General features: G+C 33.6%; 2 long non-coding RNA genes and 1 pseudogene across 2 annotated transcripts; all 3 read left to right on the plus strand.

Annotated features, from left to right (window-relative positions):
* Positions 1–4161: 4161 nt before the first annotated feature.
* LOC134242553 (ATP-dependent DNA helicase RecQ-like) lies at positions 4162–5074 on the plus strand (annotated as a pseudogene).
* A 1691-nt stretch (positions 5075–6765) lies between these two features.
* Positions 6766–7748, plus strand: LOC134242554 (uncharacterized). The gene is made up of 3 exons (XR_009986878.1): positions 6766–6971; positions 7234–7362; positions 7601–7748. It is a non-coding gene; the product is annotated as an uncharacterized LOC134242554 (long non-coding RNA).
* Positions 7749–8999: 1251 nt separating this feature from the next.
* On the plus strand, positions 9000–14372 carry LOC134242555 (uncharacterized). Its single transcript, XR_009986879.1, has 2 exons — positions 9000–9453; positions 13687–14372. It is a non-coding gene; the product is annotated as an uncharacterized LOC134242555 (long non-coding RNA).
* The last annotated feature ends 7688 nt before the right edge of the window (positions 14373–22060 follow it).

Here is a 22060-nt window from a genome sequence, read left to right on the forward strand (position 1 = left end):
AGAAAAGGGGTATTTAATCGCATTTACAGCCTTAATAGATCGCACTGACTCCTGTTTTTGTAGAAATGTGACGTGAATTAAATAAAAATAACAAAACAGTTGTATGTGTTCGAAAAGGGCTGAGCAAACTTGTTCTACAAGTCAGGAGTGTCTATTTATAGCAAACATTTCCAACAGTGTAAACACTAATGTCAACCGAAACAAAAACTGTGAGTTTATTGGTAGAGAATAGGGCTGTATTGTGTGAAAGTGAAGAGTCGAAAGAGAAGGAAATTACTTTAGAGAAATAATATGAGCTTGTGAAAGATATGGGAATCTCCATAACGAGCGGTTCAATAAAATGAGCACACTTATTGATACAAGGAATAAGAAAATAGAAGATACACTAATGAATGTTGACGAAATGTGCGAAGAAATGTTGAGACTTTCACACAGATTCAATTCCATTGAGAGAGAAGTAAGTTCTATAAATCAAACAGTCGCAGAGTTTCATGAAAACCTACAGGGAATAAGTAACGTTTTTGATGGGATAAAAGAGCAAGTGAACAAGTCAGAGAATGAAATACAGGACATGAAAATAAATCTAGACAATATGGAGGCAAAAATCGTACACAATACGTCCAAGAGAGAGAACGAAATCGAGGAGTTAACCGAAAAAATGAGGAGCTAACAGATCAAATACTCGATCTCAGATGCAGATCCACGAAAAGTAATTTGATTTTCTCAGGTATCTACGAAAATGCACCAGAGAACACATAGGAGACATTACGGGGTTTTTTAGACGAGAAACTCGAAATTGATTATGAAATCGTATTCACAAATGTACATGTAAACAGATTTGGACAGAAAAACAACAAAAGGGATCGACCATTTGCCGCAAAGAATATTTATCAACGTGACCTCGACTATGTACTCCAATATGCAAAAAAATTGAAAGGGAAACCCTTCCAAATTAACCGCCAATTTCCAGACGAGATTAAGCAAGCAAGGAGAAGCCTTTATTCCATTATGAAGGAGCTACGATTCAAGGACAATACTGTGAAGCTGATCAGGGACATCTTATATGTGAACGGAAGGCCAAATGACCCAGATGATTCAGCGCCGGCTGAGCCACTGGAGTCAACACACCCCTAACAGATACTGCAATCGTCGAACAAACGCCGGAGAATCAACTCCACTCTAGAAAAGTACTAGGGACTCTTCGGGGAGTGTGTATCAAACGCGGGAAACTGTGCTAAAAAGTGAATTAAAATTCCTCTCATTAAACTGTTGCGGAATAAAGAAAAAATTAAATTATCGAGAGTTTCTAGAGCTAGTGGGGCATGATAGAAACAAAAACAGATGACATAGGTATAATTGAAATCAAAGGTTTTGAAATAAAGATGAAAAATAGGATTAAATATGGTAGCGTGAACTCTGGAGGTATAATATTAGCATATAGACATGAATTTAAAAACTATGAATATTCATGAAACAGAATGTAAAGCTGTACTGTGGTTAGAAATATCAAAAATTTATACCATTTATGAAAAAATCTACTAACTGGAGCAATACATATACCTCCAGAAAATTCAAAATACAGTAGTAATGATTTATGTAAGGGATAAATAACGAAATGGTGTTGAATAGTTTAGAGAAAACATTCTCTCCGAGGGCCGTAGACCCGAGGATGGGATGTTGTCTCTAAACTATTCAACACTATCGAGTTATTTATCTTGCTTTAAAAAATCCCTACTTTGGGCCCCAAAGAAACATTCACCCATTCAAATATCCAACTTTGCTGTAATACAATAGGATGTAGCCCATTCAAATATCCAACCGTGACACAAAACAATAGCCTAATCGAACACCCCTTTTAATCATGGACTAGTGAGCATGAAACTACATGGTGCTGATGTCATTTCAACCCTTTCCATTGTACTGAACAGTCATGAAATCATACGAAGAATATCTTAAAATCCGAATTAAATTAGAAAGGTCTGGATAGTGTTTTGAATGTCTTTGACCTGAAAGCTGAAGAAAACTATAGAATCTTGATAAAAGGATTGGAACCTGTCGTTATATATTATATGCTTGTTTGTTGAGGTTTAATAAGTGTTGCATTCTTATGGAGTTCCATTCAAACAATACTTGTAGCAGTGCTTAAACAGATAAAGAGATTGGCGGTGTTATGCGGAACATGCTTTTAAACATTTCATATCAAGATCTGCAATAAAAAATGGTGTCGAAAAATAGATTGGCTGTCAATTAATTAAGTTGTTTTGGGAAGTATGCCGTTAAAGTATGAAACAGAGATGAATCTCGGATAAGCTGAAGGGATTTACTGATAACGGACCCTGAAATAATATTCAGCAGTAAAAAGTGATGTAGTTTAAGATTCAAGGTGAAAATTTATATTAGTGTCAAAAAGTGATATGAGATCGAAAACATTTCTAAAAGGGTGCAAAATTCGGAGGAATTGTTATTTCTGTGAGCATTGGATGTGTTACGACAGAGATGTGCGATTATGGATCGAGCGGCCCTCTCGCAGATAAAACAAGGTTAACTTGGGTTTATACTGATGAAGTTTAATATTCAAAGCAACAAAATACGGGTATTCCCGCCGCAGTGTCAAACAGTACCAAACTTCACCGTGAAACTGTAAACAATAACAATTACACATATATGCAAAATTACGCATACAATAATAAACTTATCTACCTCCTTGTGCCTTGCTTTCGCAATATGAGGGGTTTTGTCTCACCATGTGCTTGCCGCCATGAATATAAGAATAACGCCAAAGATACTAAATTACTTCACTATACAAAAGAGTTCCAAGTACGACAGCATGTACGGGCGTAACATGGCTCCCCAAATTATAGCTGCAGATCTGTAGCTCTCCGAAAAAATATATATTGATAGACCGGAGAGCTACAGTGCCACCCATTGAAAAAATTTTATTGCGCACAAAAAGTTGCGCTCGGTTTCAGATTTATTTCTCCAATGTCATACCTCAACTGCACAAAAGCTTGGTTTCTAAAAATTTCTTAGACCCAAATGAACTACTCTCGTCACTTTAAACCCATTGGAAATATTTCAGATTGCTCTTATCAGCTTCGGAACGTCAGAAGTTTGAAATTTTCGCCTCTTGACAGCCATCTTGACCTGAGAGCGAGATCTCGGTTTATGGTCACGTGACAAAGGGAAATAACTCTAACCGGCATATTTCACATGTTTACAATAGCAACAAACACCCGTTCCTGTCGATTTCAATTCATATCGTAAAAAATAAAAGATGACAACGAATTTTACTTGTTGTTCTTGTTTTTTCAGACATTCAGCAACAGACACGTTTAAAATTTACACACACTTTCATTTAATTTTCTCATTCTAACCTCGTCTGAAAACATGTACCCTAATCAAAAGTGTATAAGTGGTGACGTAGTACACTAGCTTTAACATTCACACGTGAAAATATGGCGGATTCCATTAAGATATTATTTGAGGATAAGATCAAACCACGTTTTCATTTTGATTTTGAATTAAAAGACCAACAAGAGTCTGTGGTAAATGCAATCCTTGAGAAAAGGCACTGTATGGGCGTTTTCCCCACTGGGTTTGGGAAGAGTATATGTTTTTTGTTACCCCCCTTAATTTTAGACCTTGATTCCAACATCAGGCATATATGTATTGTTATTTCGCCATTGAAAAGTCTAATGCTCGATCAATGTCAGCATAATTCAAGACATGGTATATCAGCTGCGGTTATAAAGAGCAGAGAGGAGATGTCTGTTGAAGTCATTGAAGGTATATAATATTAACTATGCGTATTTTTTTATTAGTCACTTAATGTAGATTGTGAATTAATAATAGAAGTAATTTCACTGTAGTGTATGATTCAAAATCAGACAGAAATGGGAAACAATAACATATATACAACATATAACGACTATTCATCAGCAACCCACAAAAATGATTAAAAAAGTGAATAAAATACATTCCTAAAATGTAAAGAAATCCAACTATTTTAAAACATAGCAATATTTTCTACCAAAAAAAATTGTTTCACAGATTAAGGACTTGAAATTTAAAAATAAAAGAATTATTGATGACTGAATTTAATTTACATCTATGATATCAATCAAAACAGGGATCAAGACTTGTGATTATTCTATCATATACATGTCTCCAGAGACATTGCTGAATACAGAATTATGGGGAGACTTCATACTGAGCTCTGAAGTGTACCGAGAAAGGGTGTGCTTGATTGCTATTGATGAAGCACATGTATTAGAATCATGGTAAGAATCTAATATTAAACTTAATTTTTCAAAAAAAATTTTCCACTGAATTTCCCTATCAATATATCTTCTACAATGTACATATATATATGGCATATATATAAAATTATTTATTCAATTTTTTTAATGAAAGGGGTGATACATTTAGACCTACGTTTGCACGGCTTGGTGAGCTGCGCTCACATTTCCCAGACGTACCATACCTGCTATTAACAGGAACATGTACACCCCAGATTTTACAGCATATGACGGCCAAGATTCACCTTCCTCGGCTTAAATTATTTACTGCATCTCCAGACAGGTAAAAATATTTTGTAGGAAACAAAAAGTTTTATTGTATTCTTTTCTCTGTTCATCAATATTTCATTATTGCCATTATGTTGGATTCATATTGATTCAAAGCACTTAAATTAAAATATAGGAGCTTGAGTCGTGGAGGAAACCTTTACAGGGATATTCTAGGGTACCTTAGACAGCATGCCTATTTGGAGGAACAAAGGGGTTTCCACACCAGCTATATTGCTCTATACAATGCAGGAATGACAGACAAGGATCTGGACTATATACTCAAGGAGTTTACAAAACCCGAAAGTGTTATTAGACTAGACAAATGCACCATAGCTTTTGGTTTAGGGATCAATATCCCAAACATTGAAGTCGTCATTCACTGGGGAGCCTGTGACTCAATCATGGACTATTAGCAGGAGGTCGGAAGAGCGGGGCGTGATGGAATGAAAGCAAAGGCCCTCTATTATGTGACCCCGGGTCACTGCTACAAGCATCTGACAATATGAAGGAACTGTGTAAAATGATGGACAAGTCTCAAGTAAAATGCTTCAAGGAATCTGTCTTAAAACATTTTATAGGTCATTCCTCTGCACCACTAGCTCCTGAATGTCACTGGCAATGTGCAGAGTGTGAGTGTCTAAGGTGTAGATGCTGTGACCTGTGCTCTGCCACATGTCCATGCCACACCCAGTAATGATCCAGATCTGCAGCTATAATCCACTGTAACATTTTCCGAAGGTAATTACTTTGTATTATATGAAATATACTCTAAAACAGGGGAAGTTACTCCTCCTAGACAACTCATCAATTATAAATATATTCTTCATTTTCCAAGTTTTTGACATTTTTGTAGTCTCGCATGCAATTTCTCTGGATCCTTGATTGCTATTTTGTGCTCAAAATTATGAAAACCAGTGTGATGTCTGTCACCTTTGCCTTAAATAAATCTTCTTCTCTGTATTCACGGATAAATTTCTTGATTTTGGATTTAGAGGTGCCATCGGTTGCTGCAGCCTTTGGGATGAAGTCCTTCACAACTTCTGAGTAGAATATCTCTTCTATGGCCTTACCTACACTTCCCACAATCTTGCTGCACCTGGATACTTGAGCATCTGTGTACTGGCCATGACAGTTTCTTAGGTTTGCTGTAAGTACAGAATATGCTTTTCTCTGATAATTGATCATTAGAGATTTATAGTTTTCAATGAATTTCAATGTAATTACTGTTTAAAAAATTACACTTGAATTCATTATTTAGAAATTCATTTACAAGATCCAGAGCAATATTGTGGCCAGGCTTGCCCACCAAATTGGCAGTGCTGTTCCAAATGACTTCTTCTCTAAGTCTTGAAGGTAAACACCCACTCACACCTTGTAAACAAATGAATAGGGACTACATGCATAAACATTCAAGTTAACTAATAGCTGATAATTTATTTATATTTTTTAAAACAGGAATTTCATTAAAAATATTTTTTTTACTGTGAACTACCTGCTAATAATCTATGTCCCAAAATGAGGTACTTATTGTGATTCCTGTTCCAGAATTCAACCATGTCCAGCCTCCAGTCTGCAATCATATGGTCACCATTGTTGCATCTTTCAGCATTGGTCTGGACCATGTGAAGGAGTCCTCTCCATAGTAAACAGCGGCTATAGTTGAAGACTGAATCACCACTGTCTTGTACCTCTGCCTCCGGTTCATCTATTAGTAAGTAAAGAATTGTCTATAAAATACCATACTATGCCTTATTATTGACTTATTATGTTGAAACAGCTGGAACTAAATTTTGTCTTACCAAATTCATCTTCAGAATCATCATAGTAAGGCAGTGTGTCTTCCAATTCATGACCATCTTCCCAGTAGATGACAGTGTCATCAAGGAAAAGATCTTGGTCCTCAGTAGGCTCCTCGGTGTCGTCCACCACCACTGTTACCTGACGTATGGATTCCTTATCAACCTGAGGCCATGCTAACCTTACCACCTTTTCACATAATTCATTGAAAAAGGTATGTACGTCAGTTTTGTCATGAGGTAGTGCATCTATGTTGTCATCAATGTCATTGATGTTCAAAATTTTACATGCAATCATGCACACACATGCCTCAGTTACAAAATTAAAAAAGTCTACCACTGAATTTATACAGTCTGATATCTATTTCTAAACACTTCGAAAGCCGAACTTGTTCTTGATGTGACACAGGGACCCTTTGTCACCCACACTTCTCCCATCAAACAGCATATTCATGGAGTCTTGGAGGATGATGCATCTTTTGTGGAAACCCTGGGGACGAGGGATGAGGCCAGTGAGCTGGTCATCAGGGTCCTCGCTGAAGGCCATGGACAATTTGGCTTCTACCATCCTCTCTACACTCAGCTGGTCACCATGGCAAAGAATGGGGTAAGAATGACCATCTTCTCCTATTGGTACATACTGGTGTAGTATTTTCAAAATTTCCAGGGTTCCACGTGCAGAGGATGGATTCTCCTGAATGACCCCTAGATTCACCTATGAAAAAATTATCACATAGTTTATATTATGTGCATAATTTATATTTGAAATAAAGTTCATTACAATGTCTAAAAATATTTTGCAATATATATTTGTACTGCATTCCATACTGTTTGAATACTTTTACTTACTATCTCAGATTTTCTTTCAGAAATTTCTGAATATTGATGGATGATGTCCTCGACCTGTATGTCACTGAACTGTGGGATATATTTACACAGTATAGTCTTTACAACATGCTCCATCCTGCACCTCAATAACTGCCAATCCCCAGCAGATGGTAGGTAGTTCTGTAAATGAAATGTGATATATGCATATTTGAGTATGTACTCAATAACAATGATATCATTATGATCGATATACATTAAAGCAGATACCTATGAAATTTTTTTCACAAAGTAAAAGTAATAATGATAATGAGCTCATGGTCATTTGTTTATAGAATTTAGTGATTATAAGCTATTATTAAAAAAGCTTACATGCATTTGGATATCTCTCACAGAGCATTTTTCATTAAGCCCATCAAGATGGCGAAAAGAGATGCGGTTTTTGGCAGCAGAGCACAATGCCCAAAGCATCATTTTGTTTTCTTGCCGGAGGTGGTGTCGGCTAATACTAAGCTTTTGGACGTTGTCCCAGCAAATGCTATATCCAGGGTCTAAAATATCAAAGGTATTTATATAAAATAAGTTTCAATATACATGTTAACTTTAATGATATATGTGCTGTATATTATATGTGTACTTTGATCTTGTCTATCCTCTTCAACTAAGGAGGAATTATCTAAAGGGAGTTGGACTCTTGCATCCTCCTCATCTGAAGGGAGTGGGACTATGTCAGCATCCTCCTCACTGCTAAGAATGACTTCAGACTCAAGGCTATCAGAATCAGAGGAAGGCTGATCACTGTCTGATAACTCCGAGTCAGACTCTGGCATTGCTGGTTGGTCCATATCAGGTCTGTGATCTTCCGCATGGTGACCAAGTTCTAACTGTAAAGAGTTAACGTTATAATGAAATAACATGCATACATGTGAAACATTTTTGCCATATCAAAATTTATAATAGGGAATTCTTTGATCAATGTTATATTATTCAAGTTGACCACAATTAAAATGGTCTGAATACATCTACTTATTTATTTTTTAATTAACTCATTAAAAAATTAAAGTCACCTCTATAGAACTTTTCCATGTCTTGATATTTGTGTCAAATTCTGTGCATATTCTGTCTACTGCTAATCGTGTGCCCTTGATTCCTTTGCACCAGCCCAACTTTTGAAACCATCGGAAAATCTGAATTTAATTTTTTTTTTTACATTTGTTATCTGATATAAGAATAAAAAAAATATTGAGTAATCTTTGTAATGTTTAAAAATATATATATATATTTATATTCATATATACCTTCTGATTGCATCCAGACCTGTACATTTCAATGGAAGCAATTGTCTGTAAGAAGTTATGCTGGAGTGGTTTCTGGATATAGAGGATAGTTCCCATGATAAATCCTAGGACTGGAACTAAAGGGCCAAATTTACCTTGATCATCCCTGAAAATGCATATTTGGAGAGCTACAGATCTAGAACACATGTATCATGATTTAAAACAGGTAATAAAAATAATCTTAATTATATATTTTTTAATGAAAATGTTAACTTGAAACCCAGATCTTGATATAAATTGTCTAGATCCTTTAGGATTAAAAGGGTAGAGTGTCTCATTTCAGTCAAATCACTGTCGACATAACAAACCTATGGAAATAAGAGTTAATTTTGTAACAGTATTAAGGAGTACAAGCGATTTCAAAAAATTGTGTTCCCACGCTTTCGGTGTCTTAGTGATGATATGCCATTATTTATGACATATTTTGTCAAATATGAATGCCGTATCAATTATGTCATAACACAGTACAGTGCAGGGAACTCATTTTGTTACATAAACCAGCATCAGGATCAGCATAAGTAGGATCAGGATAGAGCTAGCATCAGCATCAGCATTTAAAAAAACAGCATTACTTGGATCAGCATCAGCAAGCAAAGGATAGAACTAGCATTGACCTATTTTAAAACCAGCATTGACCTACTTAAAATCAGGATTATCCTGGTTTACTAAAACTACAGATTTGATTTTCACAAAACGAAACCGCAAAATAGACATTCCTATTTCAGTCGGAAATAAATACAAAGAATGTATTTCTTGCAGACAAATTGGCCAATATAATCCTAAGATTATTATTAAATTAATTCAATAGCAATAACCCCGTGATATTTTCAAATCTGAATCAGCTGATCACCAAACGGAAACGCTATGGAGTCTACTGCACTGGTGAGGCCACGCCACGGATTGCTGATTGAGATCGGTGATAAAGGGGTAAGTAGTTAGGCATGCACAAGAAAAATCAGTTAAACAATACAATAAAAGTATGATATTGTGAGTATGACTAATTACTACAAAATTCCGTTGGGTTTTATGGGCATACACATGGGGTGCAAGATGTTTCGGGACCCCGACGTTTCGGGACTTAGGTACACGACGATTCGGGACTAGCGATAAGACGGTTCGGGACTTGCGGCAAGACGTTTCGGGACTTGGGTTAAATTTTTCGGGATTTCAATAAATACTGAAATAAATAACACATTTAGCTAAAATTATTTATTTATTTTATTAATGTATCATTAGATAAATATATGGACAGACATTAAACTTTATAAAATAATTTTTTTTATAATTTAATCGCCATAGATACCTTTTCTCTTTAATAAAAAGAAATTTTTTCGGGATCTCAACAAATTATTTTATTATGGTGATATAGCATATTATTCTAAGTACACAGAGTACGTAATATTTAATTTTTATGTATACATAGAATAAAAATTTTCATAAAGATATACTTTGATGGTTTTTTGTTTCATAACAGACGACTAAGAATAAATCTTTACAATATTTGTATTGATTTCTTTTTATTTCTTATCAATTTTTTTTAATTAGTTATTTTTTCTTGTGTGTGTAGTAGGGGGGGGGTCCAAAATTTAATCTTCTCAGGTTGATGATATATATTTTAAAATATTCAAGTGATCTCCAGCTACCGTCGAATATATCTTTAAAAATATGTCAGTGAATTGTTAAAACAACAACTAGGACCAGATACACATATCCCATAGGGAAGTCTTACGTACATGTATAAAGACGCCGCCGGTAATGGGGGACTGAAAAGATTGTGTGGTTTCTATTGAAATTATTTAAGAAAATAAAAATCTAAAAATATGTAAAAAAAATATCGTTTGTTTATTGGTAAATGAAATAATTACAAATCAAACAATATATATATATATATATATATATATATATATATATATATATATATATATATATATATATATATATATATATAATATTTATATTTAAATAATAGTAATAATTTTCCCATCATCAAAAGTTCAATAAAATATAAAGGTTTTCAAAATGTTTTGATTGATTTTCTCTATTTTTTTCCCAAACAGTTTCAAATATTTTTTTTTTCAAAAAGTTTTAGCATAGTATCTATTGTAAGATTCCTCCCTGGAAATGTTACGAAAACATTTTTAAAGTTTCCAAAACATTGTAAATAAACATATTTTACAAATGTTGCGAGAATATTTTCCCTACATGTAGATTTTTGAAAAATACCATACTTTTAAAAAAAGAATATTAAATGGTATAAACAACATGATTTCATTTGATATCGTTTGATATAATGTATTTAAAAATATTCTAAATTTCATCATAGCTTTATCTATTTAATGTGGCTAGGTGGAAATTTAATAAAAAATAAAACTTAAGTTGACCTGTTAACGTAGTCATTTTTTTTTAATCTGGAATTTCTTTTAAACACTTTTACAACGTACATGTAAAATGAAAAATTTAATATTTGCAAATTAAATAATATTCAGTATTTATTTACAGTTTCATTTAAACAGTGTGTCATGTACCTAATTATGTAACATCACATAATATTACGCACTGGTCGGGTATATACGAAGATCGATAATTAAGTTTCATTGAGATTTGTAGTCTGTGTATACACAGTAAACATAACAACTACCCGTAAAACGTAAAGTTTTTACTGCACATGTGCTAGCTTGAGCCTTTGTTAATTCTGTAAACAAATATGAAATCAAACACTTAAAATTGTTACTAAAATGGAGAGAAAGAAAGTCTTGGAAGTAAAAACACGTCCGTGGTCTTCGCACAGCAGTTACGACTGTCTCCCGGTTTTAGTTCTGCAAACTCTCGTATCAAACACTATAAATAAATCAATACATAGCCTAATTCTAAAATATATTTTTTGAATTAAATTTGGCGAACCAAATACTTTATAAAGGTAATATATCATGTATATCAAATGCTGTAATAAGAAATGTAGAGACAACATTGCGGGCGGTTGATTTTCTCGGCAGGCGTGCTCCATGCCGCATGCAAACTAATATTCCAATCTGTGCTTCTTAATTAAATGATAAATTGTGTATAAAACTGAGAAATTATACATATATAAACATAAAAACAAAAGTAAACAAGTTTTATTTCATTTCCTTAACAAAATATATAGAAGTCCCGAAACGTGTTAGCCCAAGTCCCGAAACGTGTTTGCCCAAGTCCCGAAACGTGTTGTCAGGTCCCGAAACGTCGGGGTCCCGAAACATCGCGGTCCCGAAACATCCAGAATTCTACACATGCTACGAAGTTTTTCAATCCGAATTTCCTCTAAATTTACGGAAGTCAGAAATAAAAGTCGCAGTGCCTTTGACGAGATTATCTGCAAGCAATTAATCATAGACTGAGGTGTAATGAACAAAACGTAATAATTAATCCAATGCAATAGTTGATTTTATTTTAATGAATCTGGTGTAAATATTTTTTTAATGCGAAAGTTCTTAACTTTATAAAAACTTGTGCAGAAAAATGAATTTGTGTATGTACAAAAAATCATTTTGAAATAGCTAAAATAATTATGATATATAGGAGAGAAGATCTGTGCTTGAAAATATGCATACATTTATTTTAAAACTTTTCACTACATATTCTTTTCCTTGTTTGATGAATAGCATCTTCATAGTGGAAAATTGTGTATACAAAGTAGTTTGTATGTCCTAAGCTGCAGATCTGTAGCTCTCCGAAAAAAAAATATATTGATAGACTGGAGAGCTACAGTGCCACCCATTGAAAAAACTGTATATTTATTGCGCATAAAAAGTGTGCTCGGTTCTTGATTAATTCTTCCAAATTCTTACCTCAATTGCAAAAAAGGAAAGATTTTAAAAAATTCCTTTATCCTCAATCAAGTACTCTCGTAGTTGACATCTTAACGAAGCATATTGGACCGAATTATCTTTGAAACCAAAATGGCAGTATAAATAAGCAAAATGTTCGATGACTACAATATCAGGTTCAGAAGGATTATTAACAACAATTATGAGGAATGTTTGGTTGTGGAAACAGTGAAAGAATATGTTAGGAACACATGGTTAGTAATATGTTGAGATTACAGTTTTAAAAACATGGAGAAATAATTTGAGAACCAAGCGCACTTTTTTGTGCGCAATGAATATACAGTTTTTTCAATGGGTGGCACTGTATCTCTCCGGTCTATCAAAATATTTTTTTTCGGAGAGCTACAGATCTGCAGCTAGTATGTCCTACATGTAGAATTTATTTTTTAAATGTACTTATGAATCCATTTATACCCTTGCAAATAAGATCTCAATTCAATTAAATACAAAAACTTTAATCAATAGGAAGTCTATATAATTATATATGCTATAAAATAAATGATTATATATATATCATTTTTGAATAAGTTTTCCCATTATATCACAAATATAATATTTTTATCCATATGCCCTGAAAAACTGCCGATCACGCCGGATACAGTTATGTTCCCCGGAAACGATTATGTTGCCCTCCCGAACACAGTTATGTTCCCTCGCGTGCAATCATTCTGCATATTAATTACGTCGGGTTCGAAATTCACAGAGGCAGTTACTAAGCAAACGTAAACAGTTCCGCGAAAGGTAAAAAGTCGAGTCAACGTCTGCGATTTATTTATTTGAATTCAGAGGTATTAGATAATTTATTTGAGGAGAAAAATTCTTTAAATACAACAAAGGTTATCAACACAAGTGTCAGCATACTGAAAACATTCTGCCATGAAACAGGACAGGATATTTTGGAATTATACTCAACGTACATGTATATCATTATGTGAACATAGTGTTCAACAAATATTTTCGATGATCGATTTGGGTTCAATGCTTAAAAATGTAATATACCATATATTACATGGCTTAATTCTCGGGCAGCAATACCAGAATATTTGCCCCTCGGTGACAGGAAAGCCCTGGAGTGTTATGTCGCCCTCTGCCTGCGGCATCGGGCGACATAACACTCCAGGGCTTTCCTGTCACCTTGGGGCAAATATTCTGGTATGCTGCCCTCGAAGCCATGTAATATATGTATAATTTGTGTTTTTCCCAAATTAAAATTGTGGGAGATTTAAAAAAAAATTATTATAATATTAAGGTGATCAATCATCAATAAATAAATCTTGTCTTCTTTGTACTTTTATAGAAATGGAGTGCTATGAACAGTCCACAGTTTTGTTGCTTCATCACTGCACATAAGAATCTAGATCTAATTCATTCATATGAAGACGCCAACACGTTCCGGTGAAGGGCTGCATATTTTAACCTGTACTCAGCACTAAACCTTTGAAAAGTGAGAGATCTTTTTCGTACCAACACCTACATGAACTGCGACAATGGAACTCGGTTTATATGGTTTCATTCAAAGGACCGGACAATCTACATGCAGTGATGTCGGAGACTGATGATTCAAACAAAATTCTGCTTTTTGAAAAAGACAAGTGTTCTTCATTCCTAAAAGTAGAGGACAGGGACAGTAGAGGACATGAACAGTATGATGTAATGGTGGATTTATAACTTGCAATAAAAAAAATTCTAGAAAGTGAATTTGTTGAAAGAAACTACTGGTGATAAAGAAAAAAAACTTCATTTGTTCATGTGAACACCATGATTCTATTTATTTATTTATTTATTTGACTTTATTGACATAATATAATACAAGTGAAAAAGAGTGAATATGGGACATGAATTGTAAAACTATTAATCTAATAATTCCATGATTACACTATTTCATAAAATTCTAAAAGATGTTATGGGACACTTTGTAATTTCATTTATATTATAATTTCATTGGTTAACTTGGCATTGACTATAAATAAATTGTAATTTTTAGACACTGGAAATTTTGTTTTTATTGTTTCTATGAAGTTAAAATTTTACATGTGTACTTTGTTGTTCTACAACAAACATAAAATAATCTTTATTTTGTCTCCTACCTCAAATATATTGTGCCCTAATACAGCACTATTAGCTTCTAAGGAGTGGTAGAAGAAAAATTTGGTAAAGATGATTTAGGATTTTGTTAAATTTTCAGAAAATGAACATTTTACCAAGGCGCTTAATTTATAATAATTAAGACAGAACAGAAAAACGGATAGAAAATGTTAATGTAAATTTCATGTGAAGTTTTCATTTTCAAAATTGTGAAATTTGTTTTGTACGGTACTTAAGGGACTCCGACCCTCAGCCAGGAAGGACAACTCTTTAATTTATAATTTAATTCAAAAATTCTTCAGATGAAGCTTGAAAATTAAATATTTTCAAGCAACAAATTTCATTATATGCCTCTCAATGTGCTTCAAGGTTCTTTGCAAAGCTCCATAAATCACTTCTAATTTCATATCATGTTAATAAACATTGGTATCTAAAAATTTCTACTTTTAATTAGACCTTTCTGAGAAGTTCAAAGAACCTTGAAGCACATTGAGAGGCATATAATGACAATTGTTGCATTAAAAGATTTAATTTTCGAGCTTCATTTAAAGACTTTTTGAATTAAATTAAAGAGTTGTCCTTCCTGGCTGAGGGTCGAAGTCCCTTAACAGTTTTAATTTCACATGTATATCATCAAGATGAAAAGAATTATCTGGCTAGCAGCAAACTCTTAATCTATGGTACACTAGAGCATATATAAATATTGGATGATTTAAACTACTGGCTTAAACAATTAGGAAAATGTATTTATTACACTGTCTAGTACATGTATCATGATGTAAGGGAAGAAATATCTACACAGTAAAACATGGTTATAACGAACACGCTATAATGCCAAAAGAAAATATACTCTTGTTTCCTGTCCCCTGATCAAAAAAATTAGGGTAGGTAGGTAGGGAAAAAATGTTATTTTGGGAAATTTTTTTTTCAAAACTCAATGAATGCAGAACTGCCAGAACATATAGTATGTAATAACAAGAAATTGAGTTAAAAAAGATTTTTAAAGTAAAGGTATTCAGTACACTTACGATGTATTAGTTCTGTAAATATTGTTGGTCAACTTTAGTAAAATAGTAACCCAAAAAATGAAAATGTAATAAAAACTTTTAGGGTCGGAGGGTAAAATGTAGGGTAGGACGGGTGAAAGGAAACGAGTAATAAAGTATTTTTTTATTTCGGCCTAATGAATTCATGCTGATGGTGGAGTCATTTTCATTCCCTGTACTGGTTTTAAAATCCTATGGATAGTGAACATAATTTTAAAATGTCAAAAAGTGTGTTTCCCAGGCATTTAAAATACTACAAGCTAATTTTTCTGTGTATTTAAGTGATTTACTTCAGTCTAAAATACCCTACATAACAATGTGTTACCCCACATTCAGTTTCTTATTGCAGATTTATAAATATGGAATTTTCCAATTAAAGTTTTAAATGAATTAAATCCAAATAAAGAAATGTTTTTATTTAAATTCAAAATATTAAGAATTAAATGAATCAGGACACACCGGTATTACTATTTTTGTCATTACAATTCATTTATCTTGGCACATCAGTGAAAATTTTACCAGTCATCAATAAGTGTTTGATATTCTTTTTCAAGTGATCTAAAAAATCTATTTTTAGAGTATTATTGTATGCTTCATTCAGCTTCAATAAGAATACTACATGTAACAGAAATATTGCCTATTTACATGGAATGTTGGTGTCCTCAAAAATAAAATATCAGGGGCAGTATTTTAATTTTTAAAAATGTATATACTAAAAATACAACTTGGACAGAATATCATATAAACATGTATCTCTCAATTAGTACATTATACTTAAAACAAACATCACACTATATTGTAAAATATATGTTTTCATTTATTCTTAACTATAATTGAGTATAAAATCAATTTATATATGGACAATCATCATGAACAGTTGTAAGATTGTACAAAAGAGCAGGATGCATTTCTATTTACATGTGTACATACATCTCATATCTAATTATGTACAATACACAAATCACTTGAAATCCACTTTAAACTTTAAATTCTGTCCATTTCATTTTAGATCTAAGTGGGAGATAACTTTAAAATGTATATATGTATGTCATCAATGGATTTGGCGCACATCATCACAACGGTTTTAATGCCACTGTCTGATTAACAGAAGTTCCTGGCTTGAATTTTCACTATTTTAACAGATAGAATTTCATCAGCTGGATTTAGGTCCAAAGAGAAGACCAGCTACTTTAATCCTGGAGGAATTTCTGCTTTGTTTACTCTGTCATGGGCCTGAAAAATATGAAACATTAATTAGGTTAATTTCAAAAGATGCCAAATATTAAAAAACAATGCTAATAATACAGTTTTAACTACAGTTGTTAACTTTATACAGTGAGTAATGTGTACATCACACAAATATACAAAATACAAACTTGAGGAGGAAATTATTTAATATTACACATTTAGAGCAATTAATTTTTTTTTTACAGGTAAAAGAAAATAAATTGTCACTGACTACTAAAACTTATGCTATGAAAAAGGGGCACAAATGACAATAAGTAACTTTACAACTTGAACATAATTTGGCTATTTAATATCAAAGTAATGATCACAGTTTCAAACACTCATCTTTTCTCTTTTAACTCCAGTAAAATTTAAAAGGAGCCATTGAGGCTGAAATGATTAATCGATAATAAAGATTCTGTGTGAGGATTAAGTACATGTATATCAATATGTATGTAAAAATATTTAAATATCGCAAAAAGAATAAGGCATTTTTTTGTTTATACTTATATTTTGTGTTAATTAAATTATATACGATAAACATATTTTAAAATCAAAATTTTTACATAAAAATACATACCAGTAATAATTCTCACCACTTATATAAAATAATTTTGTTTTACAGCGGATATACCATGTATACAGCTTATTCTTTTAAATCAAATGAAAATTATTCATAAATAATTGTGAAGAAATGGTTTGTTCTTAAAATTTTTATGCCCCCGGATCGATAGATCTGAGGCGTATATTGTTTATGTCCTGTCTGTTTATCTGTTCAGCTGTTTGTCCGTCTGTCTATTGTCAATTTGAACATTCGCCATAACTTTTTAACTCTGAGAGGTAGAGACTTGATATTTGGCATGCGTACTCAACTTAAAAAGTTCTTCCAAAAGACACCAACTTCAATGACCTTGTGACCTTGACTGTGATCTACATGCTTAAAATAGTTCTTTCAAACTTTTACCATAACTTTTGAATCATAGGAGACGGAGACTTCATACTCGGTATGCATATTCCACTGATAAAGTTCTTTCAAACGACATTGAGATCATGACCTTATGACCTAGACTGTGACCTATATGCTAAAACAGTTTTTTTTTAACTTTGTTACCGCCAGCCGCACAGTGTTTCACAAACACATCTTGTTCAATACAAAAAAAGACTTCCTGATCAACATGACCAATTCAAATATTTGATACATATTGACATTGTATTGTAGCTCAAATATCAAGATAGATACATATCTGCCTTCTGAAAAAAATATATATCTGTTTAAAGCCTTAAGTACAATCTAGATTCTACTCGTAAACTAGACACAGGACAGTACTTGATAGGGAACAGCCTAACTAAGACTGCAAAGATAAAATCCGTAACCATGCATACTATTGTTTAAGAGTTGACTTCTAGATTGGTTCAAAAGTTGAAATACATGTACTACGTTTGAGTGAAGTACATTTGAGTGGACTTGGTTATCAGTCGCAGGGTTCGACATTCGCGCTCGTCACCTCGCCATTTCCACCCTAAAATGACTTCGGACGACCTGATTTTCAGTCTGGCTCGCCCAAATGACGACCTGGGACAAGTTGGGAATATTTCATATTGATGTTTAATATTTTAAACTAAACTTCATAAGACCTTGAAAACATTTTTTCCTGTAACAAAACCAACCCACTCAACATGTTTAAATTGCAGCCGCGAAGATTTTTTCTCCTGCCAAATCTTCGTTCGATCAATCAGCTGATCAATGCAATTTTTACTAAAAGTCTTTAATAAAGTATTATTTCAGATATAAAAGATGCCAACTTAGTCAAATCACCTTATTAATATGAATAGTAATAATCATCATTGTAACATCTTGCATTTCCCCTACAACTTTCTGATCATAATGATCGTTTTCTGCTGCTACACAGCCAATTTGGGTGTCCACTGTAATGTAACACCTGATTAATTCAGTCCAGGGTTATTTGACTCTCTATATTTAGGCCTTTATGGCAAGTGAAAATGAATGTTTTAAGCTACAAACTTTAGCATTCTGCATGTCTGATTCTGCTCATATGTTTGTTTGATAAAACACTAAAAGACATCTTTAAATTCCAAAAATGTCTGGTTTACATTTTTTAATGCAAAAACACAACTTGTATTAATTATCTTAGGTTGCCCAAATGGCGAGACCAAATTTTGACGAGTGTCGGACCCTGCTGAGTCGGTCAGGTTATATATGTACATTACCACATTGTTGTAAGCATGAAGCTCTCCTGCTCGTGGCTGCTTGATCAAAAAATTTCCTAATCGTTATCTTGATGCCTCAATCTTTATTGTGACGTCATATGACATTGTAAGTGAACATGGGTTTCTTTCCATCCCAATTGAAATGAACAATTTACATTCATTCAACAGTGTTTCTTACGCTGCGACTGGGTATCATGATCAAAGTAAAATATCTTACTTTGCTTTATTTGCAAATGGTCAGTATTTTAATGAGCTACAAAATATTAATGATCGAGCTACAAAATATTCTTTCTCATTTGACCACGGTCAGAATGGGAGAAGGTTGTACATTTTGGCCGTGGTTGCAACAATGGGTTATGTATAATTTGACTTGATACTTTGTGGATTAACTACAGAATACTGCATCTGCAGATTCTAAATTTAAAAACAAGAGGCCCATGGGCCACATCGCTCACCTGAGAAGCTTTGACCATTCTGTTCTTTACCAGATTTCACCCTTGTTATACATAATGCATCCCCACCCTACCCCACTGATCATAATTTAGACATTTTGAAATCTACACTACCCCATGATCCTTCCATGGGCACATATGTTTCAGCTTTTTTGGCCCAGTGGTTCCTGAGAAGATTTTCAAAGATTTTTCCTATATATTTCTATGTAAAACTTTGATTCCCTATAATGGCCCCGCCCTTCCCCCGGGGGTCATGATTCCTACAATTTAGAATTTACACTACCCCAGAATATTTCCACATAAGCTTCACTTTTTCTGGCCCAGTGGTTCTTGAGAAGAAAATTTTCAAAGATTTTTCCTATATATTTCTATATAAAACTTTGATTCCCCATTGTGGCCCCGCTCTTCCCCCGGGTATCATTATTTTAACAATTTAGAATCTACATTATACCAGGATGCTTCCACATAAGTTTCAGCTTTTCTGGCCCAGTGGTTCTTGTGAAGAAGATTTTCAAAGATTTTTCCTATATATTTCTATGTAAAACTTTGATACCCCATTGTGGCCCCGCCCTTCCCCTGGGGGTCATGATTTGAACAATTTAGAATCTACACTATACCAGGATGCTTCCATATAAGTTTCAGCTTTACTGGCCCAGTGGTTCTTGAGAAGAAGATTTTCAAAGATTTTTCCTATATATTTCTATATAAAACTGATTCCCCATTGTGGCCCCGCCCTTCCCCCGGGGGTCATGATTTGAACAATTTAGAATCTACACTATACCAGGATGCTTCCATATAAGTTTCAGCTTTTCTGGCCCATTGGTTCTTGAGAAGAAGATTTTCAAAGATTTTTCCTATATATTTCTATATAAAACTTTGATTCCCCATTGTGGCCCCGCCCTTCCCCCGGAGGTCATGATTTGAACAATTTAGAATTTACACTACCCCAGGATGCTTCCACATAAGTTTCAGCTTTACTGGCCCAGTGGTTCTTGAGAAGAAGATTTTTTAATGACCCCACCCTATTTTTGTCTTTTCTTGATTATCTCCCCTTGCGAGGGGATATGTCCCTTCATTTTAACAATTTAAATTCCCCTTTAGCCAAGGATGCTTTGTACCAAGTTTGGTCAAAATTGGCCCAGTGGTTCTTGAGAAGAAGTCGAAAATGTGAAAAGTTTACAGACGGACAGACAGACGGACAGACGGACGGACGGACGGACAGACGGACGGACGACGGACAAAATGTGATCAGAAAAGCTCACTTGAGCCTTCGGCTCAGGTGAGCTAAAAATCATTTATTTTTTACTCAATTGTAAAAATTGACCTTTAAAATCACATGGGTTTACCATGTTTAAATGCCTTAATCGCTCAGAATTTTGAGTTTTTGATTTTTTGTAACACATATAAATCTTTACCATTTTTATATAATCTTATTTAAAAAAAAAAAAAAAAAAAAATGTTTACATACCCTCTGAGTGGTTGTAGTGACTGTACTGATGATCTATTGGTTCCTTGGATTACGACTTTTCCATTTAGGCTAAAGCATAATATTTTCGCTAAAATATTCACAGGACACGCAATAAATTTTCATCTGGATTTGACATAAACTTCATCATGTTCATTGTCCATCACGTTTCCATGCTTACACGTTGCACACACTAGGGCTATTTCACCTACTGAAATCGCATCATAAAAAGGATAAATCATCGCATTTTAGCTGCAATCAATATCAAATAACTATGTTACGATAACTTCGCAAGATGAAGATTTACTTCCAACTTCCACTATGTCGCCATTTTGTTTCTTTACGATTGCAATACGACAAAACGAAATTCGTTAAAAATCGCTAATTTTTTCGGTAAAAAGTGAAAACAGATAAAGGAAAGTCATTAAATACATATTACAAATAAAAGTTACCCCCAAAATTATTTTTAATGGCTTAAAATAGCGATGCTGTTTTTGAATTATCCACTTCCGGCAGGATAATCCTACTTCCGGTAGCATTACTAGCATTGACCTAGTTTCAAACCAGCATCAGGATAAGGATCAAACCAGGATCAGGATAAGGATAACTAGCATCAAAATCAGCAAGCAAAGGAAGCATCAAAATCAGCAAGCATAGGAAGCACCAAAATCAGCATTGATGCTGTAACAAAATTATTTCCCTGCACTGTAATAAAACATGAAGGTCAAGGCCAAGGGGTCAAAAACCATAGCATGCTCCAAAGCATCTTGTCTCAGGTAATCTACATGTCAAATATAAAAGCCCTATCTCTTCTCAATCAAAAGTTACAGGGAAAAAAAAGCATTATTCAAAAGTTTTTGTGACAGACTGACAGACAAATGAGATTTATTGCCCCTTTGCTTTAGGGAGGCACAGAAATATGGGACCAGATTTGAAACCAAACTGGCCAGGGGCTTTCTGAATCTTAGTTAGCTATATCTTGTCACTGGCAATCAACCCCATTTAAATGTCACAATTTTAAACCTAAGGAAAAATTTAGATAAAACGTAGAGTAATGCTAAACCTAGTATCTATGGTATAAAAGTAAATTAGAATTTGCTATACCCAGTGAAATACTGTAGGCAGTCTAACATTTCTTTGATTGTTTTATTCCTATACCACTCTTCA

This window comes from Saccostrea cucullata, unplaced genomic scaffold, assembly GCF_032062105.1.
Source record: "Saccostrea cucullata isolate Sc308-1 unplaced genomic scaffold, CSIRO_AGI_Scuc_v1 ctg6617, whole genome shotgun sequence".
NCBI lineage: Eukaryota > Metazoa > Mollusca > Bivalvia > Ostreida > Ostreidae > Saccostrea > Saccostrea cuccullata.